Here is a 20014-nt window from a genome sequence, read left to right as displayed (position 1 = left end):
CTCACAGAGACCGCCATAAGCAACAGTTTAAAAGAATGCCACAGACTAATCAACCAAACTTTTTGGGTTGGTTTCTCTTTTATAGTCTGCAGTCATTAAATGAAAGAAGTCAGTGTTCCAGCAGAGGGAGACAACGTTTCAGAAAAGGCATTGTAGCAAACCAAAAAAGAAATTTTAAGCGCAGCAGAGTAACCAGCTCACATACCTGTTAGCTCAGGTGAGTTTAAAAGGCTGCTGTTGATAACAAGGGCATTTGCTAAATAGATGGTGTGTGTGCAACAATATACTGAAAGGTCAATTATATTGTGCAGCTTATCTCACCACCTGTAGTTATTTAGGTGAAAGCTCCAAAATGCTTGCCTAATATGTCTGTTTATCCAAAAGGAAGTATAGAGGGAGAGCTAGATAGATAGCATTGCATTACATTACATTACATGGCAATGCAATGCACAGTTGCTGAAGTTGAACCAAAATGAGCTTGTCATCTGGCTTCTGCAACTTTTAACATGAAAAATCCAATGAGGAGAAGAAAAGCAAAGCCAAAGAGTCCATCCCAAAATCCGACAAACAAGCAAAATGAACAAAAAGCATTGAATTCAATTCTTTCTGATTTTAGAAACTGCATTAAAGAAGGGGTGCACCGGTCCTGGAGATACTGCAATACCAGGTCAATGCGTGGAGTGGACAGAGCAAGCTCTTTTTCCATCTCCCTGTTCTAAAAATCCATTTAATATATGGTCCCCAGATAGGGGACGTATCAGATATTAAACTGATAAGAACAGATACTACACTTGATCTTAGCCAAAAGGCCGAGAAGCGATAACCAGAATTGGTTTCCGACTACGGTGCCACCCAAGGATTCTGAAAAGTCCATTTGTGGAGATGGCCACCTGGACTCCCGTTAAGAAGACATGCTGTCAACCTCTAGATCCCTCACATGCCTGCACTTTTCGGCTTGCTGCTGCTGCAATCCACGCGTTTTAGATCTGCATAACTCCACCTCTTTTAGCACAGTACCCTCAACCCCCGGCTGTTCCCACCCGCCTCAACACCGTTGGAAGGGAGGAGAACCAATTAAGGCGGGGGGGGGTGGAACGAGCAGCTGTCTACCCTTAGCAGGAGGGTTGCTGATTAATTACCTCTCCTGCTGCTGCTGCTGCTGGCTGTCCAGCAGCAGACTGAAGGTGGCTGCTGCTGTGCGCAGGTATATAAAGGCTCAGAGCCTATTATGACACGCGCAGCCAGCGTTCCATTGCCACATTCCGTCTACTGCAGGCGGGATACCTGGATGGCTGAATGTCACTGAGAAGCTCACAGAGACCGCCATAAGCAACAGTTTAAAAGAATGCCACCGACTAATCAACCAAACTTTTTGGGTTGGTTTCTCTTTTATAGTCTGCAGTCATTAAATGAAAGAAGTCAGTGTTCCAGCAGAGGGAGACAACGTTTCAGAAAAGGCATTGTAGCAAACCAAAAAAGAAATTTTAAGCGCAGCAGAGTAACCAGCTCACATACCTGTTAGCTCAGGTGAGTTTAAAAGGCTGCTGTTGATAACAAGGGCATTTGCTAAATAGATGGTGTGTGTGCAACAATATACTGAAAGGTCAATTATATTGTGCAGCTTATCTCACCACCTGTAGTTATTTAGGTGAAAGCTCCAAAATGCTTGCCTAATATGTCTGTTTATCCAAAAGGAAGTATAGAGGGAGAGCTAGATAGATAGCATTGCATTACATTACATTACATGGCAATGCAATGCACAGTTGCTGAAGTTGAACCAAAATGAGCTTGTCATCTGGCTTCTGCAACTTTTAACATGAAAAATCCAATGAGGAGAAGAAAAGCAAAGCCAAAGAGTCCATCCCAAAATCCGACAAACAAGCAAAATGAACAAAAAGCATTGAATTCAATTCTTTCTGATTTTAGAAACTGCATTAAAGAAGGGGTGCACCGGTCCTGGAGATACTGCAATACCAGGTCAATGCGTGGAGTGGACAGAGCAAGCTCTTTTTCCATCTCCCTGTTCTAAAAATCCATTTAATATATGGTCCCCAGATATGGGACGTATCAGATATTAAACTGATAAGAACAGATACTACACTTGATCTTAGCCAAAAGGCCGAGAAGCGATAACCAGAATTGGTTTCCGACTACGGTGCCACCCAAGGATTCTGAAAAGTCCATTTGTGGAGATGGCCACCTGGACTCCCGTTAAGAAGACATGCTGTCAACCTCTAGATCCCTCACATGCCTGCACTTTTCGGCTTGCTGCTGCTGCAATCCACGCGTTTTAGATCTGCATAACTCCACCTCTTTTAGCACAGTACCCTCAACCCCCGGCTGTTCCCACCCGCCTCAACACCGTTGGAGGGGAGGAGAACCAATTAAGGCGGGGGGGGGGTGGAACGAGCAGCTGTCTACCCTTAGCAGGAGGGTTGCTGATTAATTACTTCTCCTGCTGCTGCTGCTGCTGGCTGTCCAGCAGCAGACTGAAGGTGGCTGCTGCTGTGCGCAGGTATATAAAGGCTCAGAGCCTATTATGACACGCGCAGCCAGCGTTCCATTGCCACATTCCGTCTACTGCAGGCGGGATACCTGGATGGCTGAATGTCACTGAGAAGCTCACAGAGACCGCCATAAGCAACAGTTTAAAAGAATGCCACAGACTAATCAACCAAACTTTTTGGGTTGGTTTCTCTTTTATAGTCTGCAGGCATTAAATGAAAGAAGTCAGTGTTCCAGCAGAGGGAGACAACGTTTCAGAAAAGGCATTGTAGCAAACCAAAAAAGAAATTTTAAGCGCAGCAGAGTAACCAGCTCACATACCTGTTAGCTCAGGTGAGTTTAAAAGGCTGCTGTTGATAACAAGGGCATTTGCTAAATAGATGGTGTGTGTGCAACAATATACTGAAAGGTCAATTATATTGTGCAGCTTATCTCACCACCTGTAGTTATTTAGGTGAAAGCTCCAAAATGCTTGCCTAATATGTCTGTTTATCCAAAAGGAAGTATAGAGGGAGAGCTAGATAGATAGCATTGCATTACATTACATTACATGGCAATGCAATGCACAGTTGCTGAAGTTGAACCAAAATGAGCTTGTCATCTGGCTTCTGCAACTTTTAACATGAAAAATCCAATGAGGAGAAGAAAAGCAAAGCCAAAGAGTCCATCCCAAAATCCGACAAACAAGCAAAATGAACAAAAAGCATTGAATTCAATTCTTTCTGATTTTAGAAACTGCATTAAAGAAGGGGTGCACCGGTCCTGGAGATACTGCAATACCAGGTCAATGCGTGGAGTGGACAGAGCAAGCTCTTTTTCCATCTCCCTGTTCTAAAAATCCATTTAATATATGGTCCCCAGATAGGGGACGTATCAGATATTAAACTGATAAGAACAGATACTACACTTGATCTTAGCCAAAAGGCCGAGAAGCGATAACCAGAATTGGTTTCCGACTACGGTGCCACCCAAGGATTCTGAAAAGTCCATTTGTGGAGATGGCCACCTGGACTCCCGTTAAGAAGACATGCTGTCAACCTCTAGATCCCTCACATGCCTGCACTTTTCGGCTTGCTGCTGCTGCAATCCACGCCTTTTAGATCTGCATAACTCCACCTCTTTTAGCACAGTACCCTCAACCCCCGGCTGTTCCCACCCGCCTCAACACCGTTGGAAGGGAGGAGAACCAATTAAGGCGGGGGGGGGGTGGAACGAGCAGCTGTCTACCCTTAGCAGGAGGGTTGCTGATTAATTACCTCTCCTGCTGCTGCTGCTGCTGGCTGTCCAGCAGCAGACTGAAGGTGGCTGCTGCTGTGCGCAGGTATATAAAGGCTCAGAGCCTATTATGACACGCGCAGCCAGCGTTCCATTGCCACATTCCGTCTACTGCAGGCGGGATACCTGGATGGCTGAATGTCACTGAGAAGCTCACAGAGACCGCCATAAGCAACAGTTTAAAAGAATGCCACAGACTAAACAACCAAACTTTTTGGGTTGGTTTCTCTTTTATAGTCTGCAGGCATTAAATGAAAGAAGTCAGTGTTCCAGCAGAGGGAGACAACGTTTCAGAAAAGGCATTGTAGCAAACCAAAAAAGAAATTTTAAGCGCAGCAGAGTAACCAGCTCACATACCTGTTAGCTCAGGTGAGTTTAAAAGGCTGCTGTTGATAACAAGGGCATTTGCTAAATAGATGGTGTGTGTGCAACAATATACTGAAAGGTCAATTATATTGTGCAGCTTATCTCACCACCTATAGTTATTTAGGTGAAAGCTCCAAAATGCTTGCCTAATATGTCTGTTTATCCAAAAGGAAGTATAGAGGGAGAGCTAGATAGATAGCATTGCATTACATTACATTACATGGCAATGCAATGCACAGTTGCTGAAGTTGAACCAAAATGAGCTTGTCATCTGGCTTCTGCAACTTTTAACATGAAAAATCCAATGAGGAGAAGAAAAGCAAAGCCAAAGAGTCCATCCCAAAATCCGACAAACAAGCAAAATGAACAAAAAGCATTGAATTCAATTCTTTCTGATTTTAGAAACTGCATTAAAGAAGGGGTGCACCGGTCCTGGAGATACTGCAATACCAGGTCAATGCGTGGAGTGGACAGAGCAAGCTCTTTTTCCATCTCCCTGTTCTAAAAATCCATTTAATATATGGTCCCCAGATAGGGGACGTATCAGATATTAAACTGATAAGAACAGATACTACACTTGATCTTAGCCAAAAGGCCGAGAAGCGATAACCAGAATTGGTTTTCGACTACGGTGCCACCCAAGGATTCTGAAAAGTCCATTTGTGGAGATGGCCACCTGGACTCCCGTTAAGAAGACATGCTGTCAACCTCTAGATCCCTCACATGCCTGCACTTTTCGGCTTGCTGCTGCTGCAATCCACGCGTTTTAGATCTGCATAACTCCACCTCTTTTAGCACAGTACCCTCAACCCCCGGCTGTTCCCACCCGCCTCAACACCGTTGGAGGGGAGGAGAACCAATTAAGGCGGGGGGGGGGTGGAACGAGCAGCTGTCTACCCTTAGCAGGAGGGTTGCTGATTAATTACTTCTCCTGCTGCTGCTGCTGCTGGCTGTCCAGCAGCAGACTGAAGGTGGCTGCTGCTGTGCGCAGGTATATAAAGGCTCAGAGCCTATTATGACACGCGCAGCCAGCGTTCCATTGCCACATTCCGTCTACTGCAGGCGGGATACCTGGATGGCTGAATGTCACTGAGAAGCTCACAGAGACCGCCATAAGCAACAGTTTAAAAGAATGCCACAGACTAATCAACCAAACTTTTTGGGTTGGTTTCTCTTTTATAGTCTGCAGGCATTAAATGAAAGAAGTCAGTGTTCCAGCAGAGGGAGACAACGTTTCAGAAAAGGCATTGTAGCAAACCAAAAAAGAAATTTTAAGCGCAGCAGAGTAACCAGCTCACATACCTGTTAGCTCAGGTGAGTTTAAAAGGCTGCTGTTGATAACAAGGGCATTTGCTAAATAGATGGTGTGTGTGCAACAATATACTGAAAGGTCAATTATATTGTGCAGCTTATCTCACCACCTGTAGTTATTTAGGTGAAAGCTCCAAAATGCTTGCCTAATATGTCTGTTTATCCAAAAGGAAGTATAGAGGGAGAGCTAGATAGATAGCATTGCATTACATTACATTACATGGCAATGCAATGCACAGTTGCTGAAGTTGAACCAAAATGAGCTTGTCATCTGGCTTCTGCAACTTTTAACATGAAAAATCCAATGAGGAGAAGAAAAGCAAAGCCAAAGAGTCCATCCCAAAATCCGACAAACAAGCAAAATGAACAAAAAGCATTGAATTCAATTCTTTCTGATTTTAGAAACTGCATTAAAGAAGGGGTGCACCGGTCCTGGAGATACTGCAATACCAGGTCAATGCGTGGAGTGGACAGAGCAAGCTCTTTTTCCATCTCCCTGTTCTAAAAATCCATTTAATATATGGTCCCCAGATAGGGGACGTATCAGATATTAAACTGATAAGAACAGATACTACACTTGATCTTAGCCAAAAGGCCGAGAAGCGATAACCAGAATTGGTTTCCGACTACGGTGCCACCCAAGGATTCTGAAAAGTCCATTTGTGGAGATGGCCACCTGGACTCCCGTTAAGAAGACATGCTGTCAACCTCTAGATCCCTCACATGCCTGCACTTTTCGGCTTGCTGCTGCTGCAATCCACGCGTTTTAGATCTGCATAACTCCACCTCTTTTAGCACAGTACCCTCAACCCCCGGCTGTTCCCACCCGCCTCAACACCGTTGGAAGGGAGGAGAACCAATTAAGGCGGGGGGGGGGTGGAACGAGCAGCTGTCTACCCTTAGCAGGAGGGTTGCTGATTAATTACCTCTCCTGCTGCTGCTGCTGCTGGCTGTCCAGCAGCAGACTGAAGGTGGCTGCTGCTGTGCGCAGGTATATAAAGGCTCAGAGCCTATTATGACACGCGCAGCCAGCGTTCCATTGCCACATTCCGTCTACTGCAGGCGGGATACCTGGATGGCTGAATGTCACTGAGAAGCTCACAGAGACCGCCATAAGCAACAGTTTAAAAGAATGCCACAGACTAAACAACCAAACTTTTTGGGTTGGTTTCTCTTTTATAGTCTGCAGGCATTAAATGAAAGAAGTCAGTGTTCCAGCAGAGGGAGACAACGTTTCAGAAAAGGCATTGTAGCAAACCAAAAAAGAAATTTTAAGCGCAGCAGAGTAACCAGCTCACATACCTGTTAGCTCAGGTGAGTTTAAAAGGCTGCTGTTGATAACAAGGGCATTTGCTAAATAGATGGTGTGTGTGCAACAATATACTGAAAGGTCAATTATATTGTGCAGCTTATCTCACCACCTGTAGTTATTTAGGTGAAAGCTCCAAAATGCTTGCCTAATATGTCTGTTTATCCAAAAGGAAGTATAGAGGGAGAGCTAGATAGATAGCATTGCATTACATTACATTACATGGCAATGCAATGCACAGTTGCTGAAGTTGAACCAAAATGAGCTTGTCATCTGGCTTCTGCAACTTTTAACATGAAAAATCCAATGAGGAGAAGAAAAGCAAAGCCAAAGAGTCCATCCCAAAATCCGACAAACAAGCAAAATGAACAAAAAGCATTGAATTCAATTCTTTCTGATTTTAGAAACTGCATTAAAGAAGGGGTGCACCGGTCCTGGAGATACTGCAATACCAGGTCAATGCGTGGAGTGGACAGAGCAAGCTCTTTTTCCATCTCCCTGTTCTAAAAATCCATTTAATATATGGTCCCCAGATAGGGGACGTATCAGATATTAAACTGATAAGAACAGATACTACACTTGATCTTAGCCAAAAGGCCGAGAAGCGATAACCAGAATTGGTTTTCGACTACGGTGCCACCCAAGGATTCTGAAAAGTCCATTTGTGGAGATGGCCACCTGGACTCCCGTTAAGAAGACATGCTGTCAACCTCTAGATCCCTCACATGCCTGCACTTTTCGGCTTGCTGCTGCTGCAATCCACGCGTTTTAGATCTGCATAACTCCACCTCTTTTAGCACAGTACCCTCAACCCCCGGCTGTTCCCACCCGCCTCAACACCGTTGGAAGGGAGGAGAACCAATTAAGGCGGGGGGGGGTGGAACGAGCAGCTGTCTACCCTTAGCAGGAGGGTTGCTGATTAATTACCTCTCCTGCTGCTGCTGCTGCTGGCTGTCCAGCAGCAGACTGAAGGTGGCTGCTGCTGTGCGCAGGTATATAAAGGCTCAGAGCCTATTATGACACGCGCAGCCAGCGTTCCATTGCCACATTCCGTCTACTGCAGGGGGGATACCTGGATGGCTGAATGTCACTGAGAAGCTCACAGAGACCGCCATAAGCAACAGTTTAAAAGAATGCCACAGACTAATCAACCAAACTTTTTGGGTTGGTTTCTCTTTTATAGTCTGCAGGCATTAAATGAAAGAAGTCAGTGTTCCAGCAGAGGGAGACAACGTTTCAGAAAAGGCATTGTAGCAAACCAAAAAAGAAATTTTAAGCGCAGCAGAGTAACCAGCTCACATACCTGTTAGCTCAGGTGAGTTTAAAAGGCTGCTGTTGATAACAAGGGCATTTGCTAAATAGATGGTGTGTGTGCAACAATATACTGAAAGGTCAATTATATTGTGCAGCTTATCTCACCACCTGTAGTTATTTAGGTGAAAGCTCCAAAATGCTTGCCTAATATGTCTGTTTATCCAAAAGGAAGTATAGAGGGAGAGCTAGATAGATAGCATTGCATTACATTACATTACATGGCAATGCAATGCACAGTTGCTGAATTTGAACCAAAATGAGCTTGTCATCTGGCTTCTGCAACTTTTAACATGAAAAATCCAATGAGGAGAAGAAAAGCAAAGCCAAAGAGTCCATCCCAAAATCCGACAAACAAGCAAAATGAACAAAAAGCATTGAATTCAATTCTTTCTGATTTTAGAAACTGCATTAAAGAAGGGGTGCACCGGTCCTGGAGATACTGCAATACCAGGTCAATGCGTGGAGTGGACAGAGCAAGCTCTTTTTCCATCTCCCTGTTCTAAAAATCCATTTAATATATGGTCCCCAGATAGGGGACGTATCAGATATTAAACTGATAAGAACAGATACTACACTTGATCTTAGCCAAAAGGCCGAGAAGCGATAACCAGAATTGGTTTCCGACTACGGTGCCACCCAAGGATTCTGAAAAGTCCATTTGTGGAGATGACCACCTGGACTCCCGTTAAGAAGACATGCTGTCAACCTCTAGATCCCTCACATGCCTGCACTTTTCGGCTTGCTGCTGCTGCAATCCACGCGTTTTAGATCTGCATAACTCCACCTCTTTTAGCACAGTACCCTCAACCCCCGGCTGTTCCCACCCGCCTCAACACCGTTGGAAGGGAGGAGAACCAATTAAGGCGGGGGGGGGGTGGAACGAGCAGCTGTCTACCCTTAGCAGGAGGGTTGCTGATTAATTACCTCTCCTGCTGCTGCTGCTGCTGGCTGTCCAGCAGCAGACTAAAGGTGGCTGCTGCTGTGCGCAGGTATATAAAGGCTCAGAGCCTATTATGACACGCGCAGCCAGCGTTCCATTGCCACATTCCGTCTACTGCAGGCGGGATACCTGGATGGCTGAATGTCACTGAGAAGCTCACAGAGACCGCCATAAGCAACAGTTTAAAAGAATGCCACAGACTAATCAACCAAACTTTTTGGGTTGGTTTCTCTTTTATAGTCTGCAGGCATTAAATGAAAGAAGTCAGTGTTCCAGCAGAGGGAGACAACGTTTCAGAAAAGGCATTGTAGCAAACCAAAAAAGAAATTTTAAGCGCAGCAGAGTAACCAGCTCACATACCTGTTAGCTCAGGTGAGTTTAAAAGGCTGCTGTTGATAACAAGGGCATTTGCTAAATAGATGGTGTGTGTGCAACAATATACTGAAAGGTCAATTATATTGTGCAGCTTATCTCACCACCTGTAGTTATTTAGGTGAAAGCTCCAAAATGCTTGCCTAATATGTCTGTTTATCCAAAAGGAAGTATAGAGGGAGAGCTAGATAGATAGCATTGCATTACATTACATTACATGGCAATGCAATGCACAGTTGCTGAAGTTGAACCAAAATGAGCTTGTCATCTGGCTTCTGCAACTTTTAACATGAAAAATCCAATGAGGAGAAGAAAAGCAAAGCCAAAGAGTCCATCCCAAAATCCGACAAACAAGCAAAATGAACAAAAAGCATTGAATTCAATTCTTTCTGATTTTAGAAACTGCATTAAAGAAGGGGTGCACCGGTCCTGGAGATACTGCAATACCAGGTCAATGCGTGGAGTGGACAGAGCAAGCTCTTTTTCCATCTCCCTGTTCTAAAAATCCATTTAATATATGGTCCCCAGATAGGGGACGTATCAGATATTAAACTGATAAGAACAGATACTACACTTGATCTTAGCCAAAAGGCCGAGAAGCGATAACCAGAATTGGTTTCCGACTACGGTGCCACCCAAGAATTCTGAAAAGTCCATTTGTGGAGATGGCCACCTGGACTCCCGTTAAGAAGACATGCTGTCAACCTCTAGATCCCTCACATGCCTGCACTTTTCGGCTTGCTGCTGCTGCAATCCACGCGTTTTAGATCTGCATAACTCCACCTCTTTTAGCACAGTACCCTCAACCCCCGGCTGTTCCCACCCGCCTCAACACCGTTGGAAGGGAGGAGAACCAATTAAGGCGGGGGGGCGGGGTGGAACGAGCAGCTGTCTACCCTTAGCAGGAGGGTTGCTGATTAATTACCTCTCCTGCTGCTGCTGCTGCTGGCTGTCCAGCAGCAGACTGAAGGTGGCTGCTGCTGTGCGCAGGTATATAAAGGCTCAGAGCCTATTATGACACGCGCAGCCAGCGTTCCATTGCCACATTCCGTCTACTGCAGGCAGGATACCTGGATGGCTGAATGTCACTGAGAAGCTCACAGAGACCGCCATAAGCAACAGTTTAAAAGAATGCCACAGACTAATCAACCAAACTTTTTGGGTTGGTTTCTCTTTTATAGTCTGCAGGCATTAAATGAAAGAAGTCAGTGTTCCAGCAGAGGGAGACAACGTTTCAGAAAAGGCATTGTAGCAAACCAAAAAAGAAATTTTAAGCGCAGCAGAGTAACCAGCTCACATACCTGTTAGCTCAGGTGAGTTTAAAAGGCTGCTGTTGATAACAAGGGCATTTGCTAAATAGATGGTGTGTGTGCAACAATATACTGAAAGGTCAATTATATTGTGCAGCTTATCTCACCACCTGTAGTTATTTAGGTGAAAGCTCCAAAATGCTTGCCTAATATGTCTGTTTATCCAAAAGGAAGTATAGAGGGAGAGCTAGATAGATAGCATTGCATTACATTACATTACATGGCAATGCAATGCACAGTTGCTGAAGTTGAACCAAAATGAGCTTGTCATCTGGCTTCTGCAACTTTTAACATGAAAAATCCAATGAGGAGAAGAAAAGCAAAGCCAAAGAGTCCATCCCAAAATCCGACAAACAAGCAAAATGAACAAAAAGCATTGAATTCAATTCTTTCTGATTTTAGAAACTGCATTAAAGAAGGGGTGCACCGGTCCTGGAGATACTGCAATACCAGGTCAATGCGTGGAGTGGACAGAGCAAGCTCTTTTTCCATCTCCCTGTTCTAAAAATCCATTTAATATATGGTCCCCAGATAGGGGACGTATCAGATATTAAACTGATAAGAACAGATACTACACTTGATCTTAGCCAAAAGGCCGAGAAGCGATAACCAGAATTGGTTTCCGACTACGGTGCCACCCAAGGATTCTGAAAAGTCCATTTGTGGAGATGGAAACCTGGACTCCCGTTAAGAAGACATGCTGTCAACCTCTAGATCCCTCACATGCCTGCACTTTTCGGCTTGCTGCTGCTGCAATCCACGCGTTTTAGATCTGCATAACTTCACCTCTTTTAGCACAGTACCCTCAACCCCCGGCTGTTCCCACCCGCCTCAACACCGTTGGAAGGGAGGAGAACCAATTAAGGCGGGGGGGGGGTGGAACGAGCAGCTGTCTACCCTTAGCAGGAGGGTTGCTGATTAATTACCTCTCCTGCTGCTGCTGCTGCTGGCTGTCCAGCAGCAGACTGAAGGTGGCTGCTGCTGTGCGCAGGTATATAAAGGCTCAGAGCCTATTATGACACGCGCAGCCAGCGTTCCATGGCCACATTCCGTCTACTGCAGACGGGATACCTGGATGGCTGAATGTCACTGAGAAGCTCACAGAGACCGCCATACGCAACAGTTTAAAAGAATGCCACAGACTAATCAACCAAACTTTTTGGGTTGGTTTCTCTTTTATAGTCTGCAGGCATTAAATGAAAGAAGTCAGTGTTCCAGCAGAGGGAGACAACGTTTCAGAAAAGGCATTGTAGCAAACCAAAAAAGAAATTTTAAGCGCAGCAGAGTAACCAGCTCACATACCTGTTAGCTCAGGTGAGTTTAAAAGGCTGCTGTTGATAACAAGGGCATTTGCTAAATAGATGGTGTGTGTGCAACAATATACTGAAAGGTCAATTATATTGTGCAGCTTATCTCACCACCTGTAGTTATTTAGGTGAAAGCTCCAAAATGCTTGCCTAATATGTCTGTTTATCCAAAAGGAAGTATAGAGGGAGAGCTAGATAGATAGCATTGCATTACATTACATTACATGGCAATGCAATGCACAGTTGCTGAAGTTGAACCAAAATGAGCTTGTCATCTGGCTTCTGCAACTTTTACAATGAAAAATCCAATGAGGAGAAGAAAAGCAAAGCCAAAGAGTCCATCCCAAAATCCGACAAACAAGCAAAATGAACAAAAAGCATTGAATTCAATTCTTTCTGATTTTAGAAACTGCATTAAAGTAGGGGTGCACCGGTCCTGGAGATACTGCAATACCAGGTCAATGCGTGGAGTGGACAGAGCAAGCTCTTTTTCCATCTCCCTGTTCTAAAAATCCATTTAATATATGGTCCCCAGATAGGGGACGTATCAGATATTAAACTGATAAGAACAGATACTACACTTGATCTTAGCCAAAAGGCCGAGAAGCGATAACCAGAATTGGTTTCCGACTACGGTGCCACCCAAGGATTCTGAAAAGTCCATTTGTGGAGATGGCCACCTGGACTCCCGTTAAGAAGACATGCTGTCAACCTCTAGATCCCTCACATGCCTGCACTTTTCGGCTTGCTGCTGCTGCAATCCACGCGTTTTAGATCTGCATAACTCCACCTCTTTCAGCACAGTACCCTCAACCCCCGGCTGTTCCCACCCGCCTCAACACCATTGGAAGGGAGGAGAACCAATTAAGGCGGGGGGGGGGGTGGAACGAGCAGCTGTCTACCCTTAGCAGGAGGGTTGCTGATTAATTACCTCTCCTGCTGCTGCTGCTGCTGGCTGTCCAGCAGCAGACTGAAGGTGGCTGCTGCTGTGCGCAGGTATATAAAGGCTCAGAGCCTATTATGACACGCGCAGCCAGCGTTCCATTGCCACATTCCGTCTACTGCAGGCGGGATACCTGGATGGCTGAATGTCACTGAGAAGCTCACAGAGACCGCCATACGCAACAGTTTAAAAGAATGCCACAGACTAATCAACCAAACTTTTTGGGTTGGTTTCTCTTTTATAGTCTGCAGGCATTAAATGAAAGAAGTCAGTGTTCCAGCAGAGGGAGACAACGTTTCAGAAAAGGCATTGTAGCAAACCAAAAAAGAAATTTTAAGCGCAGCAGAGTAACCAGCTCACATACCTGTTAGCTCAGGTGAGTTTAAAAGGCTGCTGTTGATAACAAGGGCATTTGCTAAATAGATGGTGTGTGTGCAACAATATACTGAAAGGTCAATTATATTGTGCAGCTTATCTCACCACCTGTAGTTATTTAGGTGAAAGCTCCAAAATGCTTGCCTAATATGTCTGTTTATCCAAAAGGAAGTATAGAGGGAGAGCTAGATAGATAGCATTGCATTACATTACATTACATGGCAATGCAATGCACAGTTGCTGAAGTTGAACCAAAATGAGCTTGTCATCTGGCTTCTGCAACTTTTAACATGAAAAATCCAATGAGGAGAAGAAAAGCAAAGCCAAAGAGTCCATCCCAAAATCCGACAAACAAGCAAAATGAACAAAAAGCATTGAATTCAATTCTTTCTGATTTTAGAAACTGCATTAAAGAAGGGGTGCACCGGTCCTGGAGATACTGCAATACCAGGTCAATGCGTGGAGTGGACAGAGCAAGCTCTTTTTCCATCTCCCTGTTCTAAAAATCCATTTAATATATGGTCCCCAGATAGGGGACGTATCAGATATTAAACTGATAAGAACAGATACTACACTTGATCTTAGCCAAAAGGCCGAGAAGCGATAACCAGAATTGGTTTCCGACTACGGTGCCACCCAAGGATTCTGAAAAGTCCATTTGTGGAGATGGCCACCTGGACTCCCGTTAAGAAGACATGCTGTCAACCTCTAGATCCCTCACATGCCTGCACTTTTCGGCTTGCTGCTGCTGCAATCCACGCGTTTTAGATCTGCATAACTCCACCTCTTTTAGCACAGTACCCTCAACCCCCGGCTGTTCCCACCCGCCTCAACACCGTTGGAAGGGAGGAGAACCAATTAAGGCGGGGGGGGGGGTGGAACGAGCAGCTGTCTACCCTTAGCAGGAGGGTTGCTGATTAATTACCTCTCCTGCTGCTGCTGCTGCTGGCTGTCCAGCAGCAGACTGAAGGTGGCTGCTGCTGTGCGCAGGTATAAAAAGGCTCAGAGCCTATTATGACACGCGCAGCCAGCGTTCCATTGCCACATTCCGTCTACTGCAGGCGGGATACCTGGATGGCTGAATGTCACTGAGAAGCTCACAGAGACCGCCATAAGCAACAGTTTAAAAGAATGCCACAGACTAATCAACCAAACTTTTTGGGTTGGTTTCTCTTTTATAGTCTGCAGGCATTAAATGAAAGAAGTCAGTGTTCCAGCAGAGGGAGACAACGTTTCAGAAAAGGCATTGTAGCAAACCAAAAAAGAAATTTTAAGCGCAGCAGAGTAACCAGCTCACATACCTGTTAGCTCAGGTGAGTTTAAAAGGCTGCTGTTGATAACAAGGGCATTTGCTAAATAGATGGTGTGTGTGCAACAATATACTGAAAGGTCAATTATATTGTGCAGCTTATCTCACCACCTGTAGTTATTTAGGTGAAAGCTCCAAAATGCTTGCCTAATATGTCTGTTTATCCAAAAGGAAGTATAGAGGGAGAGCTAGATAGATAGCATTGCATTACATTACATTACATGGCAATGCAATGCACAGTTGCTGAAGTTGAACCAAAATGAGCTTGTCATCTGGCTTCTGCAACTTTTAACATGAAAAATCCAATGAGGAGAAGAAAAGCAAAGCCAAAGAGTCCATCCCAAAATCCGACAAACAAGCAAAATGAACAAAAAGCATTGAATTCAATTCTTTCTGATTTTAGAAACTGCATTAAAGAAGGGGTGCACCGGTCGTGGAGATACTGCAATACCAGGTCAATGCGTGGAGTGGACAGAGCAAGCTCTTTTTCCATCTCCCTGTTCTAAAAATCCATTTAATATATGGTCCCCAGATAGGGGACGTATCAGATATTAAACTGATAAGAACAGATACTACACTTGATCTTAGCCAAAAGGCCGAGAAGCGATAACCAGAATTGGTTTCCGACTACGGTGCCACCCAAGGATTCTGAAAAGTCCATTTGTGGAGATGGCCACCTGGACTCCCGTTAAGAAGACATGCTGTCAACCTCTAGATCCCTCACATGCCTGCACTTTTCGGCTTGCTGCTGCTGCAATCCACGCGTTTTAGATCTGCATAACTCCACCTCTTTTAGCACAGTACCCTCAACCCCCGGCTGTTCCCACCCGCCTCAACACCGTTGGAAGGGAGGAGAACCAATTAAGGCGGGGGGGGGGGTGGAACGAGCAGCTGTCTACCCTTAGCAGGAGGGTTGCTGATTAATTACCTCTCCTGCTGCTGCTGCTGCTGGCTGTCCAGCAGCAGACTGAAGGTGGCTGCTGCTGTGCGCAGGTATATAAAGGCTCAGAGCCTATTATGACACGCGCAGCCAGCGTTCCATTGCCACATTCCGTCTACTGCAGACGGGATACCTGGATGGCTGAATGTCACTGAGAAGCTCACAGAGACCGCCATACGCAACAGTTTAAAAGAATGCCACAGACTAATCAACCAAACTTTTTGGGTTGGTTTCTCTTTTATAGTCTGCAGGCATTAAATGAAAGAAGTCAGTGTTCCAGCAGAGGGAGACAACGTTTCAGAAAAGGCATTGTAGCAAACCAAAAAAGAAATTTTAAGCGCAGCAGAGTAACCAGCTCACATACCTGTTAGCTCAGGTGAGTTTAAAAGGCTGCTGTTGATAACAAGGGCATTTGCTAAATAGATGGTGTGTGTGCAACAATATACTGAAAGGTCAATTATATTGTGCAGCTTATCTCACCACCTGTAGTTATTTAGGTGAAAGCTCCAAAATGCTTGCCTAATATGTCTGTTTATCCAAAAGGAAGTATAGAGGGAGAGCTAGATAGATAGCATTGCATTACATTACATTACATGGCAATGCAATGCACAGTTGCTGAAGTTGAACCAAAATGAGCTTGTCATCTGGCTTCTGCAACTTTTACAATGAAAAATCCAATGAGGAGAAGAAAAGCAAAGCCAAAGAGTCCATCCCAAAATCCGACAAACAAGCAAAATGAACAAAAAGCATTGAATTCAATTCTTTCTGATTTTAGAAACTGCATTAAAGTAGGGGTGCACCGGTCCTGGAGATACTGCAATACCAGGTCAATGCGTGGAGTGGACAGAGCAAGCTCTTTTTCCATCTCCCTGTTCTAAAAATCCATTTAATATATGGTCCCCAGATAGGGGACGTATCAGATATTAAACTGATAAGAACAGATACTACACTTGATCTTAGCCAAAAGGCCGAGAAGCGATAACCAGAATTGGTTTCCGACTACGGTGCCACCCAAGGATTCTGAAAAGTCCATTTGTGGAGATGGCCACCTGGACTCCCGTTAAGAAGACATGCTGTCAACCTCTAGATCCCTCACATGCCTGCACTTTTCGGCTTGCTGCTGCTGCAATCCACGCGTTTTAGATCTGCATAACTCCACCTCTTTCAGCACAGTACCCTCAACCCCCGGCTGTTCCCACCCGCCTCAACACCATTGGAAGGGAGGAGAACCAATTAAGGCGGGGGGGGGGGTGGAACGAGCAGCTGTCTACCCTTAGCAGGAGGGTTGCTGATTAATTACCTCTCCTGCTGCTGCTGCTGCTGGCTGTCCAGCAGCAGACTGAAGGTGGCTGCTGCTGTGCGCAGGTATATAAAGGCTCAGAGCCTATTATGACACGCGCAGCCAGCGTTCCATTGCCACATTCCGTCTACTGCAGGCGGGATACCTGGATGGCTGAATGTCACTGAGAAGCTCACAGAGACCGCCATACGCAACAGTTTAAAAGAATGCCACAGACTAATCAACCAAACTTTTTGGGTTGGTTTCTCTTTTATAGTCTGCAGGCATTAAATGAAAGAAGTCAGTGTTCCAGCAGAGGGAGACAACGTTTCAGAAAAGGCATTGTAGCAAACCAAAAAAGAAATTTTAAGCGCAGCAGAGTAACCAGCTCACATACCTGTTAGCTCAGGTGAGTTTAAAAGGCTGCTGTTGATAACAAGGGCATTTGCTAAATAGATGGTGTGTGTGCAACAATATACTGAAAGGTCAATTATATTGTGCAGCTTATCTCACCACCTGTAGTTATTTAGGTGAAAGCTCCAAAATGCTTGCCTAATATGTCTGTTTATCCAAAAGGAAGTATAGAGGGAGAGCTAGATAGATAGCATTGCATTACATTACATTACATGGCAATGCAATGCACAGTTGCTGAAGTTGAACCAAAATGAGCTTGTCATCTGGCTTCTGCAACTTTTAACATGAAAAATCCAATGAGGAGAAGAAAAGCAAAGCCAAAGAGTCCATCCCAAAATCCGACAAACAAGCAAAATGAACAAAAAGCATTGAATTCAATTCTTTCTGATTTTAGAAACTGCATTAAAGAAGGGGTGCACCGGTCCTGGAGATACTGCAATACCAGGTCAATGCGTGGAGTGGACAGAGCAAGCTCTTTTTCCATCTCCCTGTTCTAAAAATCCATTTAATATATGGTCCCCAGATAGGGGACGTATCAGATATTAAACTGATAAGAACAGATACTACACTTGATCTTAGCCAAAAGGCCGAGAAGCGATAACCAGAATTGGTTTCCGACTACGGTGCCACCCAAGGATTCTGAAAAGTCCATTTGTGGAGATGGCCACCTGGACTCCCGTTAAGAAGACATGCTGTCAACCTCTAGATCCCTCACATGCCTGCACTTTTCGGCTTGCTGCTGCTGCAATCCACGCGTTTTAGATCTGCATAACTCCACCTCTTTTAGCACAGTACCCTCAACCCCCGGCTGTTCCCACCCGCCTCAACACCGTTGGAAGGGAGGAGAACCAATTAAGGCGGGGGGGGGGGGGATGGAACGAGCAGCTGTCTACCCTTAGCAGGAGGGTTGCTGATTAATTACCTCTCCTGCTGCTGCTGCTGCTGGCTGTCCAGCAGCAGACTGAAGGTGGCTGCTGCTGTGCGCAGGTATATAAAGGCTCAGAGCCTATTATGACACGCGCAGCCAGCGTTCCATTGCCACATTCCGTCTACTGCAGGCGGGATACCTGGATGGCTGAATGTCACTGAGAAGCTCACAGAGACCGCCATAAGCAACAGTTTAAAAGAATGCCACAGACTAATCAACCAAACTTTTTGGGTTGGTTTCTCTTTTATAGTCTGCAGGCATTAAATGAAAGAAGTCAGTGTTCCAGCAGAGGGAGACAACGTTTCAGAAAAGGCATTGTAGCAAACCAAAAAAGAAATTTTAAGCGCAGCAGAGTAACCAGCTCACATACCTGTTAGCTCAGGTGAGTTTAAAAGGCTGCTGTTGATAACAAGGGCATTTGCTAAATAGATGGTGTGTGTGCAACAATATACTGAAAGGTCAATTATATTGTGCAGCTTATCTCACCACCTGTAGTTATTTAGGTGAAAGCTCCAAAATGCTTGCCTAATATGTCTGTTTATCCAAAAGGAAGTATAGAGGGAGAGCTAGATAGATAGCATTGCATTACATTACATTACATGGCAATGCAATGCACAGTTGCTGAAGTTGAACCAAAATGAGCTTGTCATCTGGCTTCTGCAACTTTTAACATGAAAAATCCAATGAGGAGAAGAAAAGCAAAGCCAAAGAGTCCATCCCAAAATCCGACAAACAAGCAAAATGAACAAAAAGCATTGAATTCAATTCTTTCTGATTTTAGAAACTGCATTAAAGAAGGGGTGCACCGGTCCTGGAGATACTGCAATACCAGGTCAATGCGTGGAGTGGACAGAGCAAGCTCTTTTTCCATCTCCCTGTTCTAAAAATCCATTTAATATATGGTCCCCAGATAGGGGACGTATCAGATATTAAACTGATAAGAACAGATACTACACTTGATCTTAGCCAAAAGGCCGAGAAGCGATAACCAGAATTGGTTTCCGACTACGGTGCCACCCAAGGATTCTGAAAAGTCCATTTGTGGAGATGGCCACCTGGACTCCCGTTAAGAAGACATGCTGTCAACCTCTAGATCCCTCACATGCCTGCACTTTTCGGCTTGCTGCTGCTGCAATCCACGCGTTTTAGATCTGCATAACTCCACCTCTTTTAGCACAGTACCCTCAACCCCCGGCTGTTCCCACCCGCCTCAACACCGTTGGAAGGGAGGAGAACCAATTAAGGCGGGGGGGGGGGTGGAACGAGCAGCTGTCTACCCTTAGCAGGAGGGTTGCTGATTAATTACCTCTCCTGCTGCTGCTGCTGCTGGCTGTCCAGCAGCAGACTGAAGGTGGCTGCTGCTGTGCGCAGGTATAAAAAGGCTCAGAGCCTATTATGACACGCGCAGCCAGCGTTCCATTGCCACATTCCGTCTACTGCAGGCGGGATACCTGGATGGCTGAATGTCACTGAGAAGCTCACAGAGACCGCCATAAGCAACAGTTTAAAAGAATGCCACAGACTAATCAACCAAACTTTTTGGGTTGGTTTCTCTTTTATAGTCTGCAGGCATTAAATGAAAGAAGTCAGTGTTCCAGCAGAGGGAGACAACGTTTCAGAAAAGGCATTGTAGCAAACCAAAAAAGAAATTTTAAGCGCAGCAGAGTAACCAGCTCACATACCTGTTAGCTCAGGTGAGTTTAAAAGGCTGCTGTTGATAACAAGGGCATTTGCTAAATAGATGGTGTGTGTGCAACAATATACTGAAAGGTCAATTATATTGTGCAGCTTATCTCACCACCTGTAGTTATTTAGGT

General features: G+C 45.0%; 15 non-coding genes across 15 annotated transcripts; all 15 read right to left on the bottom strand.

The window, feature by feature from the left end:
• Positions 1 to 630: 630 nt before the first annotated feature.
• LOC141201366 (U2 spliceosomal RNA) lies at positions 631 to 821 on the bottom strand. The gene has a single exon (XR_012272927.1). It is a non-coding gene; the product is annotated as a U2 spliceosomal RNA (small nuclear RNA).
• Positions 822 to 1940: 1119 nt separating this feature from the next.
• Positions 1941 to 2131, bottom strand: LOC141200651 (U2 spliceosomal RNA). The gene has a single exon (XR_012272365.1). It is a non-coding gene; the product is annotated as a U2 spliceosomal RNA (small nuclear RNA).
• Positions 2132 to 3251: 1120 nt separating this feature from the next.
• Positions 3252 to 3442, bottom strand: LOC141201365 (U2 spliceosomal RNA). The gene has a single exon (XR_012272926.1). It is a non-coding gene; the product is annotated as a U2 spliceosomal RNA (small nuclear RNA).
• Positions 3443 to 4562: 1120 nt separating this feature from the next.
• On the bottom strand, positions 4563 to 4753 carry LOC141201363 (U2 spliceosomal RNA). Its single transcript, XR_012272924.1, has one exon. It is a non-coding gene; the product is annotated as a U2 spliceosomal RNA (small nuclear RNA).
• Positions 4754 to 5873: 1120 nt separating this feature from the next.
• Positions 5874 to 6064, bottom strand: LOC141201362 (U2 spliceosomal RNA). The gene has a single exon (XR_012272923.1). It is a non-coding gene; the product is annotated as a U2 spliceosomal RNA (small nuclear RNA).
• A 1120-nt stretch (positions 6065 to 7184) lies between these two features.
• LOC141201361 (U2 spliceosomal RNA) lies at positions 7185 to 7375 on the bottom strand. Its single transcript, XR_012272922.1, has one exon. It is a non-coding gene; the product is annotated as a U2 spliceosomal RNA (small nuclear RNA).
• Positions 7376 to 8494: 1119 nt separating this feature from the next.
• On the bottom strand, positions 8495 to 8685 carry LOC141201360 (U2 spliceosomal RNA). The gene has a single exon (XR_012272921.1). It is a non-coding gene; the product is annotated as a U2 spliceosomal RNA (small nuclear RNA).
• Positions 8686 to 9805: 1120 nt separating this feature from the next.
• LOC141201359 (U2 spliceosomal RNA) lies at positions 9806 to 9996 on the bottom strand. Its single transcript, XR_012272920.1, has one exon. It is a non-coding gene; the product is annotated as a U2 spliceosomal RNA (small nuclear RNA).
• A 1122-nt stretch (positions 9997 to 11118) lies between these two features.
• LOC141201358 (U2 spliceosomal RNA) lies at positions 11119 to 11309 on the bottom strand. Its single transcript, XR_012272919.1, has one exon. It is a non-coding gene; the product is annotated as a U2 spliceosomal RNA (small nuclear RNA).
• Positions 11310 to 12429: 1120 nt separating this feature from the next.
• LOC141200309 (U2 spliceosomal RNA) lies at positions 12430 to 12620 on the bottom strand. The gene has a single exon (XR_012272033.1). It is a non-coding gene; the product is annotated as a U2 spliceosomal RNA (small nuclear RNA).
• A 1121-nt stretch (positions 12621 to 13741) lies between these two features.
• Positions 13742 to 13932, bottom strand: LOC141201357 (U2 spliceosomal RNA). The gene has a single exon (XR_012272918.1). It is a non-coding gene; the product is annotated as a U2 spliceosomal RNA (small nuclear RNA).
• A 1121-nt stretch (positions 13933 to 15053) lies between these two features.
• Positions 15054 to 15244, bottom strand: LOC141200586 (U2 spliceosomal RNA). The gene has a single exon (XR_012272302.1). It is a non-coding gene; the product is annotated as a U2 spliceosomal RNA (small nuclear RNA).
• Positions 15245 to 16365: 1121 nt separating this feature from the next.
• On the bottom strand, positions 16366 to 16556 carry LOC141200308 (U2 spliceosomal RNA). The gene has a single exon (XR_012272032.1). It is a non-coding gene; the product is annotated as a U2 spliceosomal RNA (small nuclear RNA).
• Positions 16557 to 17677: 1121 nt separating this feature from the next.
• LOC141201355 (U2 spliceosomal RNA) lies at positions 17678 to 17868 on the bottom strand. The gene has a single exon (XR_012272917.1). It is a non-coding gene; the product is annotated as a U2 spliceosomal RNA (small nuclear RNA).
• Positions 17869 to 18992: 1124 nt separating this feature from the next.
• On the bottom strand, positions 18993 to 19183 carry LOC141201354 (U2 spliceosomal RNA). Its single transcript, XR_012272916.1, has one exon. It is a non-coding gene; the product is annotated as a U2 spliceosomal RNA (small nuclear RNA).
• Positions 19184 to 20014: the final 831 nt, after the last annotated feature.

The sequence above is a fragment of the Phyllobates terribilis genome, unplaced genomic scaffold (genome assembly GCF_046119375.1).
Source record: "Phyllobates terribilis strain yellow unplaced genomic scaffold, ASM4611937v1 Scaffold_108__1_contigs__length_5656254, whole genome shotgun sequence".
Taxonomy (NCBI): domain Eukaryota; kingdom Metazoa; phylum Chordata; class Amphibia; order Anura; family Dendrobatidae; genus Phyllobates; species Phyllobates terribilis.
This window is presented reverse-complemented; position numbering and strand designations above follow the sequence as displayed.